This window comes from Schistocerca americana, chromosome 10 (genome assembly GCF_021461395.2).
Source record: "Schistocerca americana isolate TAMUIC-IGC-003095 chromosome 10, iqSchAmer2.1, whole genome shotgun sequence".
NCBI classification, from domain to species: domain Eukaryota; kingdom Metazoa; phylum Arthropoda; class Insecta; order Orthoptera; family Acrididae; genus Schistocerca; species Schistocerca americana.
In genome coordinates, this window is record NC_060128.1 from 20,459,279 (window position 1) to 20,476,750 (window position 17,472).

A 17,472-nucleotide genomic window follows, 5' to 3' on the forward strand; every position below is an offset into this window, starting at 1 on the left:
GCATCGGAATCTATAACTAGTGTCACAGGAATGGTTCAAAACATAGTCAATAAGAAGAGTCAGTCTTCTTGTACATAAGTCGGCATTGTGCATTTTGTATTTAATTCCGATGCAATTTCTGTATTTCATCGTCAAAAAGAAGGTCAGAGGGATACAGTAAACCTGAAGTGAGGCATCGGAAACTATAACTAGTGTCACAGGAATGGTTCAAAACAGTCAGTAAGAAGAGTCAGTCTTCTTGTACTTAAGTCGGCATTGTGCCTTTTGTATTTAATTCCGAAGCTATTTCTGCATTTCGTCGCCAATTAGAAGGTCCAAAGGATAAAGTAAACCTGAAGTGAAGCATCGGAATCAATAACTAATGTCACAGGAATCGTTCAAAACATAGACAGTAGGCAGAGTCAGTCTTCTTGTACTTAAGTCGGCATTGTGCCTTTTGTATTTAATTCCGATGCAATTTCTGTGTTTCATCGTCAAAAAGAGGGTCAGAGGGATACAGTGAACCTGAAGTGAAGCATCGTAATCTGTAACTAGTGTCACAGGAATGGTTCAAAACATAGACAGTAGGAAGAGTCAGTCTTCTTGAACTTAAGTCGGCATTGTGCCTTTTGTATTTAATACCGATGCAATATCTGTGTTTCATCGTCAATAAGAAGGTCCAAAGGAGACAGTAACCCTGAAGTGAAGCATCGGAATCTGTAACTAGCGTCACAGCAATGGTTCAAAACATAGACAGAAAGAAAACTCAGTCTTCTTGTACTTAAGTCGGCATTGTGCCTTTTCTATTTAATTCCGATGCAATTTCTGTGTTTCATCGTCAATGAGAAGGTCCAAGGGATACAGTAACCCTGAAGTGAGGCATCGGAATCTATAACTAGTGTCACAGGAATGGTTCAAAACAGTCAGTAAGAAGAGTCAATCATCTTGTACTTAAGTCGGCAATATGCCTTTTGTTTTTAATTCCGATGCATTTTCTGTGTTTCATCGTCAATAAGACTGTCCAAGGGATACAGTAAACCTGAAGTGAAGCATCGGAATCTATAACTAGCGTCACAGAAAAGGTTCAAAACATAGACAGTAATAAGAGTCAGTCTTCTTGTACTTACGTCGGCAATGTGCCTTTTCTATTTAATTCCAATGCAATTTCTGTATTTCGTCGCCAATAAGAAAGTCCAAAGGATATAGTAAACCTGAAGTGAAGAATCGGAATCTATAACTAATGTCACAAGAATCGTTCAAACATAGACAGTAAGAAGAGTCAGTCTTCTTGTACTTAAGTCGGCATTGTGCCTTTTGTATTTAATTCCGATGCAATTTCTGTGTTTCATCGTCAATAAGAAGGTAATAGGGATAGAGTAAACCTGAAGTGAAGCATCGGAATCTATAACTAGTGTCACAGGAAAGGTTCAAAACATAGACAGTAAGAAGGGTCAGTCTTCTTGTACTTAAGTCGGCATTGTGCATTTTCTATTTAATTCCGATGCAATTTCTGTACTTCGTCGCCAATACGAAGGTCCATAGGATAAAGTAAACATGAAGTGAAGCATCGGAATCAATAACAAATGTCACAGGAATCGTTCAAAACATAGACAGTAGGAAGAGTCAGTCTTCTGTTACTTAAGTCGGCATTGTGCCTTCTGTATTTCATTCCGATGCAATTTCTGTGTTTCATCGTCAAAACGAAGGACACAGGGATACAGTAAACCTGAAGTGAAGCATCGGAATGTGTAACTAGTGTCCCAGGAATGGTTAAAAACATAGACAGTAGGAAGAGTCTGTCTTTTTGTACTTAAGTCGGCATTGTGCCTTTTGTATTTAATTCGGATGCAATATCTGTGTTTCATCGTCAATACGAAGGTCCAAGGGATACAGTAAACCTGAAGTGAAGCATCGGAATCTGTAACTAGCGTCACAGGAATGGTTCAATACACAGTCAGTAAGAGGAGTCAGTCTTCTTGTACTTAAGTCGGCATTGTGCCTTTTCTGTTTAATTCCGATGCAATTTCTGTGTTTCATCGTCAATACGAAGGTCTGAGGGATACAGTAAACCTGAAGTGAAGCATCGGAATCTATAACTAGTGTCACAGGAATGGTTCAAACATAGACAGTAGGATGAGTCAGTCTTCTTGTACTTAAGTTGGCATTGTACCTTTTCTATTTAATTCCGATGCAATGTCTGTGTTTCATCGTCAATAAGAAGGTCAGAGGGATACAGTAAACCTGGAGTGAGGCATCGGAATCTATAACTAGTGTCACAGGAATGGTTCCAAACATAGTCAGTAAGAGGAGTCAATCTTCTTGTACTTAAGTCGGCATTGTGCCTTTTGTATTTAATTCCGATGCAAGATCTGTGTTTCATCGTCAATAAGAAGGTCCAAGGGATACAGTAAACCTGATGTGAAGCATCGGAATCTATAACTAGTGTCATAGGAATGGTTCAAAACATAGACAGTAAGAAGGGTCAGTCTTTTTGTACTTAAGTCGGCATTGTGCCTTTTGTTTTTAATTCCGATGCATTTTCTGTGTTTCATCGTCAATAAGAAGGTCCAAGGGATACAGTAAACCTGAAGTGAAGCATCGGAATCTATAACTATCGTCACAGAAAAGGTTCAAAACATAGACAGTAATAAGAGTCAGGCTTCTTGTACTTACGTCGGCAATGTGCCTTTTCTATTTAATTCCAATGCAATTTCTGTATTTCGTCGCCAATAAGGAAGTCCAAAGGATATAGTAAACCTGAAGTGAAGCATCGGAATCTATAACTAATGTCACAGGAATCGTTCATACATAGACAGTAGGAAGAGTCAGTCTTCTTGTACTTAAGTCGGCATTGTGCCTTTTGTATTTAGTTCCGATGCAAATTCTGTGTTTCATCGTCAATAAAAAGGTCCTAGGGATAGAGTAAACCTGAAGTGAAGCATCGGAATCTATAACTAGTGTCACAGGAATGGTTCAAAACATAGTCAATAAGAAGAGTCAGTCTTCTTGTACTTAAGTCTGCATTGTGCCTTTTGTATTTAATTCCGATGCAATATCTGTGTTTTATCGTCAAAAAGACGGTCAGAGGGATACAGTGAACCTGAAGTGAATTATCGGAATCTATATCTAGTGTCACAAGAATGGTTCAAAACTTAGACAGTAGGAAGAGTCAGTCTTCCTGTACTTAAGTCGGCATTGTGCCTTTTGTAACTAATTCCGATGCAATTTCTGTGTTGTTCGTCAACAAGAAGGTCCAAGAGATACTGTAAACCTAAAGTGAAGCATCGGAATCTATAACTAGAGTCACAGGAACGGTTCAAACATAGGCAGTAAAAGAGTCAGTCTTCTTGTATTTAAGTTCGGCAATGTGCTTTTTCTATTTAATTCCAATGCAATTTCTGTATTTCGTCGCCAATAAGAAGGTCCAAAAGATATAGTAAACCTGAAGTGAAGTATCGGAATCTATAACTAATGTCACAAGAATCGTTCAAACATAGACAGTAGGAAGAGTCAGTCTTCTTGTACTTAAGTCGGCATTGTGCCTTTTGTATTTAATTCCGATGCAATTTCTGTGTGTCATCGTCAATAAGAAGGTCCTAGGGATAGAGTAAACCTGAGGTGAAGCATCGGAATCTATAACTAGTGTCACAGGAATGGTTCAAAACATAGTCAGTAAGAAGAGTCAGTCTTCTTGTCCTTAAGTCGGCATTGTGCTTTTTCTATTTAATTCCGATGCAATTTCTGTGTTTCATCATCAATAAGAAGGTCCTAGGGATAGAGTAAACCTGAAGTGAAGCATCGGAATCTATAACTAGTGTCACAGGATAGGTTCAAAACATAGACAGTAAGAAGGGTCAGTCTTCTTGTACTTAAGTCGGCATTGTGCCTTTTGTATTTCATTCCGATGCAATTTCTGTACTTCGTCGCCAATAAGAAGGTCCAAAGGATAAAGTAAACCTGAAGTGAAGAATCGGAATCAATAACAAATGCAACAGGAATCGTTCAAAACATAGACAGTAGGAAGAGTCAGTCTTCTGTTACTTAAGTCGGCATTGTGCTTTCTGTATTTCATTCCGATGCAATTTCTGTGTTTCATCGTCAAAACGAAGGACACAGGGATACAGTAAACCTGAAGTGAAGCATCGGAATGTGTAACTAGTGTCACAGGAATGGTTAAAAACATAGACAGTAGGAAGAGTCAGTCTTTATGTACTTAAGTCGGCATTGTGCCTTTTGTATTTAATTCCGATGCAATTTCTGTGTTTCATCGTCAATAAGAAGGTCCAAGGGATACAGTAAACCTGAAGTGAAGCATCGGAATCTATAACTAGTGTCATAGGAATGGTTCAAAACATAGACTGTAAGAAGGGTCAGACTTCTTGTACTTAGGTCGGCATTGTGCCTTTTATATTTAATTCCGATGCAGTATCTGTGTATCATCGTCAATAAGAGGGTGCAAGGGATACAGAAAACCTGGAGTGAAGCATCGGAATCTATAACTAGTGTCACAGGAATGGTTCAAAACATAGACAGTAAGAAGAGTCTGTCTTCTTCTACCTACGTCGGCATTGTGCCTTTTGTATTAAATTCCGATGCAACTTCTGTGTTTCATCGTCAATAAGAAGGTCAGAAGGATACAGTAAACCTGCAGTGAAGCATCGGAATCTATAACTAGTGTCACACGTATGGTTCAAAACAGTCAGTAAGAAGAGTCAATCTTCTTGTACTTAAGTCGGCATTGTGCCTTTTGTATTTAATTCCGATGCAATATCTGTGTTTCATCGTCAATAAGAAGGTCCAAGGGATACAGTAAACCTGAAGTGAAGCAGCGGAATCTATAACTAACGTCACAGGAATCGTTCAAATCATAGACAGTAGGAAGAGTCAGTCTTCTTGTACTTAAGTCGGCATTGTGCCTTTTGTATTTAATTCCGATGCAATTTCTGTGTTTCATCGCCAATAAGAAGGTCCAAGGGATGCAGTAAACATGAAGTGAAGCATCGGAATCTATAACTAGTGCCACAGGAATTGTTCAAAACATAGACAGTAGGAAGAGTCAGTCTTCTTGTACTTAAGTCGGCATTGTAACTTTTCTATTTAATTCCGATGCAATTTCAGTATTTCATCGTCAACAAGAATGTCAGAGGGATACAGTAACCCCGAAGTGAAGCATCGGAATCTGTAACTAGCGTCACAGGAATGGTTCAAAACATAGACAGAAAGAAGAGTCAGTCTTCTTGTACTTAAGTCGGCATTGTGCCTTTACCATTTAATTCCGATGCAATTTCTGTGTTTCATCGTCAATAAGAAGGTCCAAGGGATACAGTAAGCCTGAAGTGAAGCATCGGAATCTATATCTAGTACCACAGGAATGGTTCAAAACAGTCAGTAAGAAGAGTCAGTCATCTTCTACTTAAGTCGGCATTGTGCCTTTTGTATTTCATTCCGATGCAATTTCTGTACTTCGACGCCAATAAGAAGGTCCAAAGGATACAGTAAACCTGAAGTGAAGCATCGGAATCCAAACTAATGTCACAGGAATCGTTCAAAACAGTCGGTAAGAAGAGTCAGTCTTCTTGTACTTAAGTCGGCATTGCGCCTTTTCTATTTAATTCCGAAGCAATTTCTGTGTTTCATCGTCAATAAGAAGGTCCAAGGGATACAGTAAACCTGAAGTGAAGCATCGGAATCTGTAACTAGCGTCACAGGAATGGGTCAAAACATAGTCAGTAGGAAGCGTCAGTCTTCTTGTACTTATGTCGGCATTGTGCCTTTTCCATTTAATTCCGATGCAATTTCTGTGTTTCATCGTCAATAAGAAGGTCCAAGGGATACAGTAAACCTGATGTGAAGCATCGGAATCTATAACTAGTGGCACAGGAATGGTTCAAAACATAGACAGTAGGATGAGTCAGTCTTCTTGTACTTAAGTCGGCATTATGCCTTTTCTATTTAATTCCGATGCAATTTCTGTGTTTCATCGTCAATAAGAAGGTGCAAGGGATACAGTAAACCTGAAGTGAAGCATCGGAATCTATAACTAGTGTCACAGGAATGGTTCAAAACATAGACAGTAAGAAGAGTCAATCTTCTTGTACTTAAGTCGGCATTGTGCCTTTTGTATTTAATTCCGATGCATTATCTGCGTTTCATCGTCAATAAGAAGGTAAAAGGAATACAGTAAACCAGAAGTGAAGCCTCGGAATCTATAACTAGTGTCACAGGAATGGTTCAAAACATAGACAGTAGGAAGATTCAGTCCTCTTGTACTTAAGTCGGCAATGTGCCTTTTCTATTTAATTCCAATGCAATTTCTGTATTTCGTCGCCAATAAAAATGTCCAAAGGAAACAGTAAACCTGAAGTGAAGCATCGGAATCTATAACTAATGTCACAGGAATCGTTCAAAACATAGACAGTAAGAAGAGTCAGTCTTCTTGTACTTAAGTCGGCATTGTGCCTTTTGTATTTAATTCCGATGCAATATCTGTGTTTCATCGTCAATAAGAATTTCCAAGGGATACAGTAAACCTGAAGTGAAGCATCGGAATCTATAACTAATGTCACAGGAATCGTTCAAAACATAGACAGTAGGAAGAGTCAGTCTTCTTGTACTAAAGTCGGCATTGTACCTTTTCTATTTAATTCCGATCGCAATTTCAGTGTTTCATCGTCAATAAGAATGTCAGAGGGATACAGTAACCCTGAAGTGAAGCATCGGAATCTGTAACTAGCGTCACAGGAATGGTTCAAAACATAGACAGTAAGAGGAGTCAGTCTTCTTGTCCTTAGGTCGGCATTGTGCCTTTTCTATTTAATTCCGATGCAATTTCTGTGTTTCATCGTCAATAAGAAGGTCAGAGGGATACAGTAAACCTGAAGTGAAGCATCGGAATCTATAACTAGTGTCACAGGAATTGTTCAAAATATAGTCAGTAAGAAGAGTCGGTCTTATTGTACTTAAGACGGCATTGTGTTTTTTGTATTTAATTCCTATGCAATATCTGTGTTTCATCGTCAATACGACGGTCAGAGGGATACAGTAAACCTGAAGTGAAGCATCGGAATTTATAACTAGTGTCACAGGAATGGTTCAAAACAGTCAGTAAGAAAAGTCAATCTTCTTGTACTTGAGTCGGCATTGTGCCTTTTGTATTTAATTCCGATGCATTTTCTGTGTTTCATTGTCAATATAAAGGTCCAAGGGATACAGTAAACCTGAAGTGAAGCATCGGAATCTATATCTAGTACCACAGGAATGGTTCAAAACAGTCAGTAAGAAGAGTCAGTCATCTTCTACTTAAGTCGGCATTGTGCCTTTTGTATTTCATTCCGATGCAATTTCTGTACTTCGACGCCAATAAGAAGGTCCAAAGGATACAGTAAACCTGAAGTGAAGCATCGGAATCCAAACTAATGTCACAGGAATCGTTCAAAACAGTCGGTAAGAAGAGTCAGTCTTCTTGTACTTAAGTCGGCATTGCGCCTTTTCTATTTAATTCCGAAGCAATTTCTGTGTTTCATCGTCAATAAGAAGGTCCAAGGGATACAGTAAACCTGAAGTGAAGCTTCGGAATCTGTAACTAGCGTCACAGGAATGGGTCAAAACATAGTCAGTAGGAAGCGTCAGTCTTCTTGTACTTATGTCGGCATTGTGCCTTTTCCATTTAATTCCGATGCAATTTCTGTGTTTCATCGTCAATAAGAAGGTCCAAGGGATACAGTAAACCTGATGTGAAGCATCGGAATCTATAACTAGTGGCACAGGAATGGTTCAAAACATAGACAGTAGGATGAGTCAGTCTTCTTGTACTTAAGTCGGCATTATGCCTTTTCTATTTAATTCCGATGCAATTTCTGTGTTTCATCGTCAATAAGAAGGTGCAAGGGATACAGTAAACCTGAAGTGAAGCATCGGAATCTATAACTAGTGTCACAGGAATGGTTCAAAACATAGACAGTAAGAAGAGTCAATCTTCTTGTACTTAAGTCGGCATTGTGCCTTTTGTATTTAATTCCGATGCATTATCTGCGTTTCATCGTCAATAAGAAGGTAAAAGGAATACAGTAAACCAGAAGTGAAGCCTCGGAATCTATAACTAGTGTCACAGGAATGGTTCAAAACATAGACAGTAGGAAGATTCAGTCCTCTTGTACTTAAGTCGGCAATGTGCCTTTTCTATTTAATTCCAATGCAATTTCTGTATTTCGTCGCCAATAAGAATGTCCAAAGGAAACAGTAAACCTGAAGTGAAGCATCGGAGTCTATAACTAATGTCACAGGAATCGTTCAAAACATAGACAGTAAGAAGAGTCAGTCTTCTTGTACTTAAGTCGGCATTGTGCCTTTTGTATTTAATTCCGTTGCAATTTCTGTGTTTCATCGTCAATAAGAAGGTCCAACGGATACAGTAAACATGAAGTGAAGCATCGGAATCTTCAACTAGTGTCACAGGAACGGTTCAAATCACAGACAGTAGGAAGAGTCAGTCTTCTTGTACTTAAGTCGGCATTGTACCTTTACTATTTAATTCAGATGCAATTTCAGTGTTTCATCGTCAATAAGAATGTCAGAGGGATACAGTAACCCTGAAGTAAATCATATGAATCTGTAACTAGCGTCACAGGAATGGTTCAAACAAAGACAGAAAGAAGAGTCAGTCTTCTTGTACTTAAGTCGGCAATGTGCCTTTTCTATTTAATTCCAATGCAATTTCTGTATTTCGTCGCCAATAAGAAGGTCCAAAGGAAACAGTAAACCTTAAGTGAAGCATCGGAATCTATAACTAATGTCACAGGAATCGTTCAAAACATAGACAGTAGGAAGAGTCAGTCTTCTTGTACTTAAGTCGACATTGTGCCTTTTGTATTTAAATCCGATGCAATTTCTGTGTTTCATCGTCAATAAGAAGGTCCAAGGGATACAGTAAACCTGAAGTGAAGCATCGGAATCTGTAACTAGCGTCACAGGAATGGGTCAAAACATAGTCAGTAGGAAGCGTCAGTCTTCTTGTACTTAAGTCGGCATTGTGCCTTTTCTATTTAATTCCGATGCAATTTCTGTGTTTCATCGTCAATAAGAAGGTCCAAGGGATACAGTAAACCTGATGTGAAGCATCGGAATCTATAACTAGTGGCACAGGAATGGTTCAAAACATAGACAGTAGGATGAGTCAGTCTTCTTGTACTTAAGTCGGCATTGTGCCTTTTCTATTTAATTCCGATGCAATTTCTGTGTTTCAGCGTCAATAAGAAGGTTAGAGGGATACAGTAAACCTGAAGTGAAGCATCGGAATCTATAACTAGTGGCACAGGAATGGTTCAAAACAGTCAGTAAGAAGAGTCAGTCCTCATGTACTTCAGTCGGCAATGTGATTTTTCTATTTAATTCCAATGTAATTTTTGTATTTCGTCGCCAATAAGAAAGTCCAAAGGAAACAGTAAACCTGAAGTGAAGCATCGGAATCTATAACTAATGTCACTGGAATCGTTCAAAACATAGACAGTAGGAAGAGTCAGTCTTCTTGTACTGAAGTCGGCATTGTGCCTTTTCTGTTTAATTCCGATGCAATATCTGTGTTTCATCGTCAATATGAACGTCCAAGGGATACAGTAACCCTGAAGTGAAGCATCGGAATCTGTAACTAGCGTCACAGGAATGGTTCAAAACATAGACAGAAAGAAGAGTCAGTCTTCTTGTACTTCAGTCGGCATTGTTCCTTTTCTATTTAATTCCGATGCAATTTCTGTGTTTCATCGTCAATAAGAAGGTCCAAGGGATACAGTAAACCTGAAGTGAAGCATCGGAATCTATAACTAGTGTCACAGGAATGGTTCAAATCATAGACAGTAAGAAGAGTCAGTCTTCTTGTACTTAATTCGGCATTGTGCCTTTTCTATTTAATTCCGATGCAATTTCTGTGTTTCATCGTCAATAAGAAGGTCCAAGGGATACAGTAAAACTGAAGTGAATCATCGTAATCTATAACTAGTGTCACAGGAATGGTTCAAAACATAGACAGTAAGAAGGGGCAGTCTTCTTGTACTTAAGTCGGCATTGTGCCTTTTGTACTTAATACCGATGCAATATCTGTGTTTCATCGTCAATAAGAAGGTCAGAGGGATACAGTAAATCTGAAGTGAAGCATCGGAATCTATAACAAGTGTCACAGGAATGGTTCAAAGCAGTCAGTAAGAAGAGTCAGTCTTCTTGTACTTAAGTCGGCATTGTGCCTTTTGTAATTAATTCCGAAGCTATTTCTGCATTATGTCGCCAATTAGAAGGTCCAAAGGATACAGTAAACCTGAAGTGAAGCATCTGAATCAATGACTAATGTCACAGGAATCGTTCAAAGCATAGACAGTAGGAAGAGTCAGTCTTCTTGTTCTTAAGTCGGCATTGTGCCTTTTGTATTTAATTCCGATGCAATTTCTGTGTGTCATCGTTAAAAGAAGGTCAGAGGGATACCGTAAACCTGAAGTGAAGCTTCGGAATCTGTAACTAGTGTCACAGGAATGGTTCAAAACATAGTCAGTAAGAAGGGTCAGTCTTCTTGTTCTTAAGTCGGCATTGTGCCTTTTCTATTTAATTCCGATGCAATTTCTGTGTTTCATCGTCAATAAGAAGGTCCAAGGGATACAGTAAACCTGAAGAGAAGCATCGGAATCTGTAACTAGCGTCACAGGAATGGGTCAAAACATAGTCAGTAGGAAGCGTCAGTCTTCTTGTACTTAAGTCGGCATTGTGCCTTTTCTATTTAATACCGATGCAATTTCAGTATTTCATCGTCAATAAGAAGGTCCAAGGGATACAGTAAACCTGATGTGAAGCATCGGAATCTATAACTAGTGGCACAGGAATGGTTCAAAACATAGACAGTAGGATGAGTCAGTCTTCTTGTACTTAAGTCGGCATTGTGCATTTTCTATTTAATTCCGATGCAATTTCTGTGTTTCATCGTCAATAAGAAGGTGCAAGGGATACAGTAAACCTGATGTGAAGCATCGGAATCTATAACTAGTGTCACAGGAATGGTTCAAAACATAGACAGTAAGAAGAGTCAATCTTCTTGTACTTAAGTCGGCATTGTGCCTTTGTATTTAATTCCGATGCATTATCTGTGTTTCATCGTCAATAAGAAGGTAAAAGGAATACAGTAAACCAGAAGTGAAGCCTCGGAATCTATAACTAGTGTCACAGGAATGGTTCAAAACATAGACAGTAGGAAGATTTAGTCCTCTTGTACTTAAGTCGGCAATGTGCCTTTTCTATTTAATTCCAATGCAATTTCTGTATTTCGTCGCCAATAAGAATGTCCAAAGGAAACAGTAAACCTCAAGTGAAGCATCGGAATCTATAACTAATGTCACAGGAATCGTTCAAAACATAGACAGTAAGAAGAGTCAGTCTTCTTGTACTTAAGTCGGCATTGTGCCTTTTGTATTTAATTCCGATGCAATTTTTGTGTTTCATCGTCAATAAGAAGGTCCAACGGATACAGTAAACATGAAGTGAAGCATCGGAATCTATAACTAGTGTCACAGGAATGGTTCAAATCATAGACAGTAGGAAGAGTCAGTCTTCTAGTACTTAAGTCGGCATTGTACCTTTACTATTTAATTCAGATGCAATTTCAGTGTTTCATCGTCAATAAGAATGTCAGAGGGATACAGTAACCCTGACGTAAATCATATGAATCTGTAACTAGCGTCACAGGAATGGTTCAAACAAAGACAGAAAGAAGAGTCAGTCTTCTTGTACTTAAGTCGGCAATGTGCCTTTTCTATTTAATTCCAATGCAATTTCTGTATTTCGTCGCCAATAAGAAGGTCCAAAGGAAACAGTAAACCTGAAGTGAAGCATCGGAATCTATAACTAATGTCACAGGAATCGTTCAAAACATAGACAGTAGGAAGAGTCAGTCTTCTTGTACTTAAGTCGACATTGTGCCTTTTGTATTTAAATACGATGCAATTTCTGTGTTTCATCGTCAATAAGAAGGTCCAAGGGATACAGTAAACCTGAAGTGAACCATCGGAATCTGTAACTAGCGTCACAGGAATGGGTCAAAACATAGTCAGTAGGAAGCGTCAGTCTTCTTGTACTTAAGTCGGCATTGTGCCTTTTCTATTTAAATCCGATGCAATTTCTGTGTTTCCTCGTCAATAAGAAGGTCCAAGGGATACAGTAAGCCTGATGTGGAGCATCGGAATCTATAACTAGTGGCACAGGAATGGTTCAAAACATAGACAGTAAGAAGAGTCAGTCTTCTTGTACTTAAGTCGGCATTGTGCCTTTTGTATTTAATTCCGATGCATTATCTGTGTTTCATCGTCAATAAGAAGGTAAAAGGAATACAGTAAACCAGAAGTGAAGCCTCGGAATCTATAATTCGTGTCACAGGAATGGTTTAAATCATAGACAGTAGGAAGAGTCAGTCTTCTTGTACTTAAGTCGGCATTGTACCTTTACTATTTAATTCAGATGCAATTTCAGTGTTTCATCGTCAATAAGAATGTCAGAGGGATACAGTAACCCTGAAGTAAATCATCTGAATCTGTAACTAGCGTCACAGGAATGGTTCAAACAAAGACAGAAAGAAGAGTCAGTCTTCTTGTACTTAAGTCGGCAATGTGCCTTTTCTATTTAATTCCAATGCAATTTCTGTATTTCGTCGCCAATAAGAAGGTCCAAAGGAAACAGTAAACCTGAAGTGAAGCATCGGAATCTATAACTCATGTCACAGGAATCGTTCAAAACATAGACAGTAGGAAGAGTCAGTCTTCTTGTACTTAAGTCGACATTGTGCCTTTTGTATTTAAATCCGATGCAATTTCTGTGTTTCATCGTCAATAAGAAGGTCCAAGGGATACAGTAAACATGAAGTGAAGCATCGGAATCTATAACTAGTGTCACAGCAATGGTTCAAAACATAGACAGTAGGAAGAGTCAGTCTTCTTGTACTTAAGTCGGCATTGTACCTTTTCTATTTAATTCCGATGCAATTTCAGTGTTTAATCGTCAATAAGAAATTCAGAGGGATACAGTAACCCCGACGGGAAGCATCGCAATCTGTAACTAGCGTCACAGGAATGGTTCAACCATAGACAGAAAGAAGAGTCAGTCTTCTTGTACTTAAGTCGGCATTGTGCCTTTTCTATTTAATTCCGATGCCATTTCTGTGTTTCATCGTCAATAAGAAGGTCCAAGGGATACAGTAAACCTGAAGTGAAGCACCGGAATCTATAACTAGTGTCACAGGAATGGTTCCAAACATAGTCAGTAAGAAGAGTCAGTCTTCTTGTACTGAAGTCGGCATTGTGCCTTTTCTATTTAATTCCGATGCAATTTCTGTGTTTCATCGTCAATAAGAAGGTTAGAGGGATACAGTAAACCTGAAGTGAAGCATCGGAATCTATAACTAGTGGCACAGGAATGGTTCAAAACAGTCAGTAAGAAGAGTCAGTCCTCTTGTACTTAAGTCGGCAATGTGATTTTTCTATTTAATTCCAATGTAATTTTTGTATTTCGTCGCCAATAAGAAAGTCCAAAGGAAACAGTAAACCTGAAGTGAAGCATCGGAATCTATAACTAATGTCACTGGAATCGTTCAAAACATAGACAGTAGGAAGAGTCAGTCTTCTTGTATTGAAGTCGGCATTGTGCCTTTTCTGTTTAATACCGATGCAATATCTGTGTTCCATCGTCAATATGAACGTCCAAGGGATACAGTAACCCTGAAGTGAAGCATCGGAATCTGTAACTAGCGTCACAGGAATGGTTCAAAACATAGACAGAAAGAAGAGTCAGTCTTCTTGTACTTCAGTCGGCATTGTTCCTTTTCTATTTAATTCCGATGCAATTTCTGTGTTTCATCGTCAATAAGAAGGTCCAAGGGATACAGTAAACCTGAAGTGAATCATCGTAATCTATAACTAGTGTCACAGGAATGGTTCAAAACATAGACAGTAAGAAGGGTCAGTCTTCTTGTACTTAAGTCGGCATTGTGCCTTTTGTAATTAATTCCGAAGCTATTTCTGCATTTCGTCGCCAATTAGAAGGTCCAAAGGATACAGAAAACCTGAAGTGAAGCATCGGAATCAATGACTAATGTCACAGGAATCGTTCAAAGCATAGACAGTAGAAAGAGTCAGTCTTCTTGTTCTTAAGTCGGCATTGTGCCTTTTGTATTTAATTCCGTTGCAATTTCTGTGTGTCATCGTTAAAAGATGGTCAGAGGGATACCGTAAACCTGAAGTGAAGCTTCGGAATCTGTAACTAGTGTCACAGGAATGGTTCAAAACATAGTCAGTAAGAAGGGTCAGTCTTCTTGTTCTTAAGTCGGCATTGTGCCTTTTCTATTTAATTCCGATGCTATTTCTGTGTTTCATCGTGAATAAGAATGTCAGAGGGATACAGTAACCCTGAAGGGAAGCATCGGAATCTGTAACTAGCGTCACAGGAGTGGTTCAAAACATAGACAGAAAGAAGAGTCAGTCTTCTTTTACTTAAGTCGGCATTGTGCCTTTTGTATTTAATTCCGTTGCAATTTCTGTGTTTCATCGTCAATAAGAGGGTCCAAGGGATACAGTAAACCTGAAGTGAAGCATCGGAATCTATAACTAGTGTCACAGGAAAGGTTCCAAAAATAGTCAATAAGAAGAGTCAGTCTTCTTGTACTGAAGTCGGCATTGTGCCTTTTCTATTTAATTCCGATGCAATTTCTGTGTTTCATCGTCAATAAGAAGGTCAGAGGGATACAGTAAACCTGAAGTGAAGCATCGGAATCTATAACTAGTGGCACAGGAATGGTTCCAAACAGTCAGTAAGAAGAGTCAGTCCTCTTGTACTTAAGTCGGCAATGTGATTTTTCTATTTAATTCCAATGCAAATTTTGTATTTCGTCGCCAATAAGAAAGTCCAAAGGAAACAGTAAACCTGAAGTGAAGCATCGGAATCTATAACTAATGTCACTGGAATCGTTCAAAACATAGACAGTAGGAAGAGTCAGTCTTCTTGTACTGAAGTCGGCATTGTGCCTTTTCTGTTTAATTCCGATGCAATATCTGTGTTTCATCGTCAATATGAACGTCCAAGAGATACAGTAACCCTGAAGTGAAGCATCGGAATCTATAAATAGTGTCACAGGAATGGTTCAAAACATAGACAGTAGGAAGAGTCAGTCTTCTTGTACTTAAGTCGGCATTGTACCTTTTCTATTTAATTCCGATGCGATTTCAGTGTTTCATCGTCAATAAGAATGTTAGAGGGATACAGTAACCCTGAAGTGAAGCATCGGAATCTGTAACTAGCGTCACAGGAATGGTTCAAAACATAGACAGAAAGATGAGTCAGTCTTCTTGTACTTCAGTCGGCATTGTTCCTTTTCAATTTAATTCCGATGCAATTTCTGTGTTTCATCGTCAATAAGAAGGTCCAAGGGATACAGTAAACCTGAAGTGAAGCATCGGAATCTATAACTAGTGTCACAGGAATGGTTCAAACATAGACAGTAAGAAGAGTCAGTCTTCTTGTACTTAAGTCGGCATTGTTCCTTTTCTATTTAATTCCGATGCAATTTCTGTGTTTCATCATCAATAAGAAGGTCCAAGGGATACAGTAAACCTGAAGTGAATCATCATAATCTATAACTAGTGTCACAGGAATGGTTCAATACATAGACAGTACGAAGGGTCAGTCTTCTTGTACTTAAGTCGGCATTGTGCCTTTTGTATTTAATTCCGAAGCTATTTCTGCATTTCGTCGCCAATTAGAAGGTCCAAAGGATACAGTAAACCTGAAGTGAAGCATCGGAATCAATGACTAATGTCACAGGAATCGTTCAAAGCATAGACAGTAGGAAGAGTCAGTCTTCTTGTTCTTAAGTCGGCATTGTGCCTTTTGTATTTAATTCCGATGCAATTTCTGTGTGTCATCGTTAAAAGATGGTCAGAGGGATACCGTAAACCTGAAGTGAAGCTTCGGAATCTGTGACTAGTGTCACAGGAATGGTTCAAAACATAGTCAGTAAGAAGGGTCAGTCTTCTTGTTCTTAAGTCGGCATTGTGCCTTTTCTATTTAATTCCGATGCTATTTATGTGTTTCATCGTGAATAAGAATGTCAGAGGGATACAGTAACCCTGAAGGGAAGCATCGGAATCTGTAACTAGCGTCACAGGAATGGTTCAAAACATAGACAGAAAGAAGAGTCAGTCTTCTTTTACTTAAGTCGGCATTGTGCCTTTTGTATTTAATTCCGTTGCAATTTCTGTGTTTCATCGTCAATAAGAGGGTCCAAGGGATACAGTAAACCTGAAGTGAAGCATCGGAATCTATAACTAGTGTCACAGGAAAGGTTCCAAAAATAGTCAGTAAGAAGAGTCAGTCTTCTTGTACTGAAGTCGGCATTGTGCCTTTTCTATTCAATTCCGATGCTATTTCAGTGTTTCCTCGTCAATAAGAACGTCAGAGGGATACAGTAACCCTGAAGTGAAGAATCGGAATCTGTAACTAGCGTCACAGGAATGGTTCAAAACATAGACAGAAAGAAGAGTCAGTCTTCTTGTACTTAAGTCGGCATTGTGCCTTTTGTATTTAATTCCGTTGCAATTTCTGTGTTTCATCGTCAATAAGAGGGTACAAAGGATACAGTAAACCTGAAGTGAAGCATCGGAATCTATAACTAGTGTCACAGGAATGGTCCAAAACATAGACAGTAAGAAGAGTCAGTCTTCTTGTACTTAAGCCGGCATTGTGCCTTTTCTATTGAATTCCGATGCAATATCTGTGTTTCATCGTCAATAAGAAGTCAGAGGGATACAGTAAACATGAAGTGAAGCATCGGAATCCATAACTAGTGTCACAGGAATGGTTCAAAACATAGTCAGCTAGAAGAGTCAGTCTTCTTGTACTTCAGTCGGCATTATGCCTTTTCTATTTAATTCCGATGCAATATCTGTGTTTCATCGTCAATAAGAAGGTCAGAGGGATACAGTAAACCTGAAGTGAGGCATCGGAATCTATAACTAGTGTCACCGGTATGGCTCCAAACATAGTCAGTAAGAAGAGTCAGTCTTCTTGTACTTAAGTCGGCATTGTGCCTTTTGTATTTAATTCCGATGTAATTTCTGTGTTTCATCGTCTATAAGAAGGTCAGAGGGATACAGTAAACCTGAAGTGAAGCTTCGGAATCTATAACTAGTGTCACAGGAATGATTCAAAACATAGACAGTAGGAAGAGTCAGTCTTCTTGTACTTAAGTCGGTATTGTGCCTTTTCTATTTAATTCCGAAGCTATTTCTGCATTTCGTCGCCAATTAGAAGGTCCAAAGGATACAGTAAACCTGAAGTGAAGCATCGGAATCAATGACTAATGTCACAGGAATCGTTCAAAGCATAGACAGTAGGAAGAGTCAGTCTTCTTGTTCTTAAGTCGGCATTGTGCCTTTTGTATTTAATTCCGATGCAATTTCTGTGTTTCATCGTTAAAAGAAG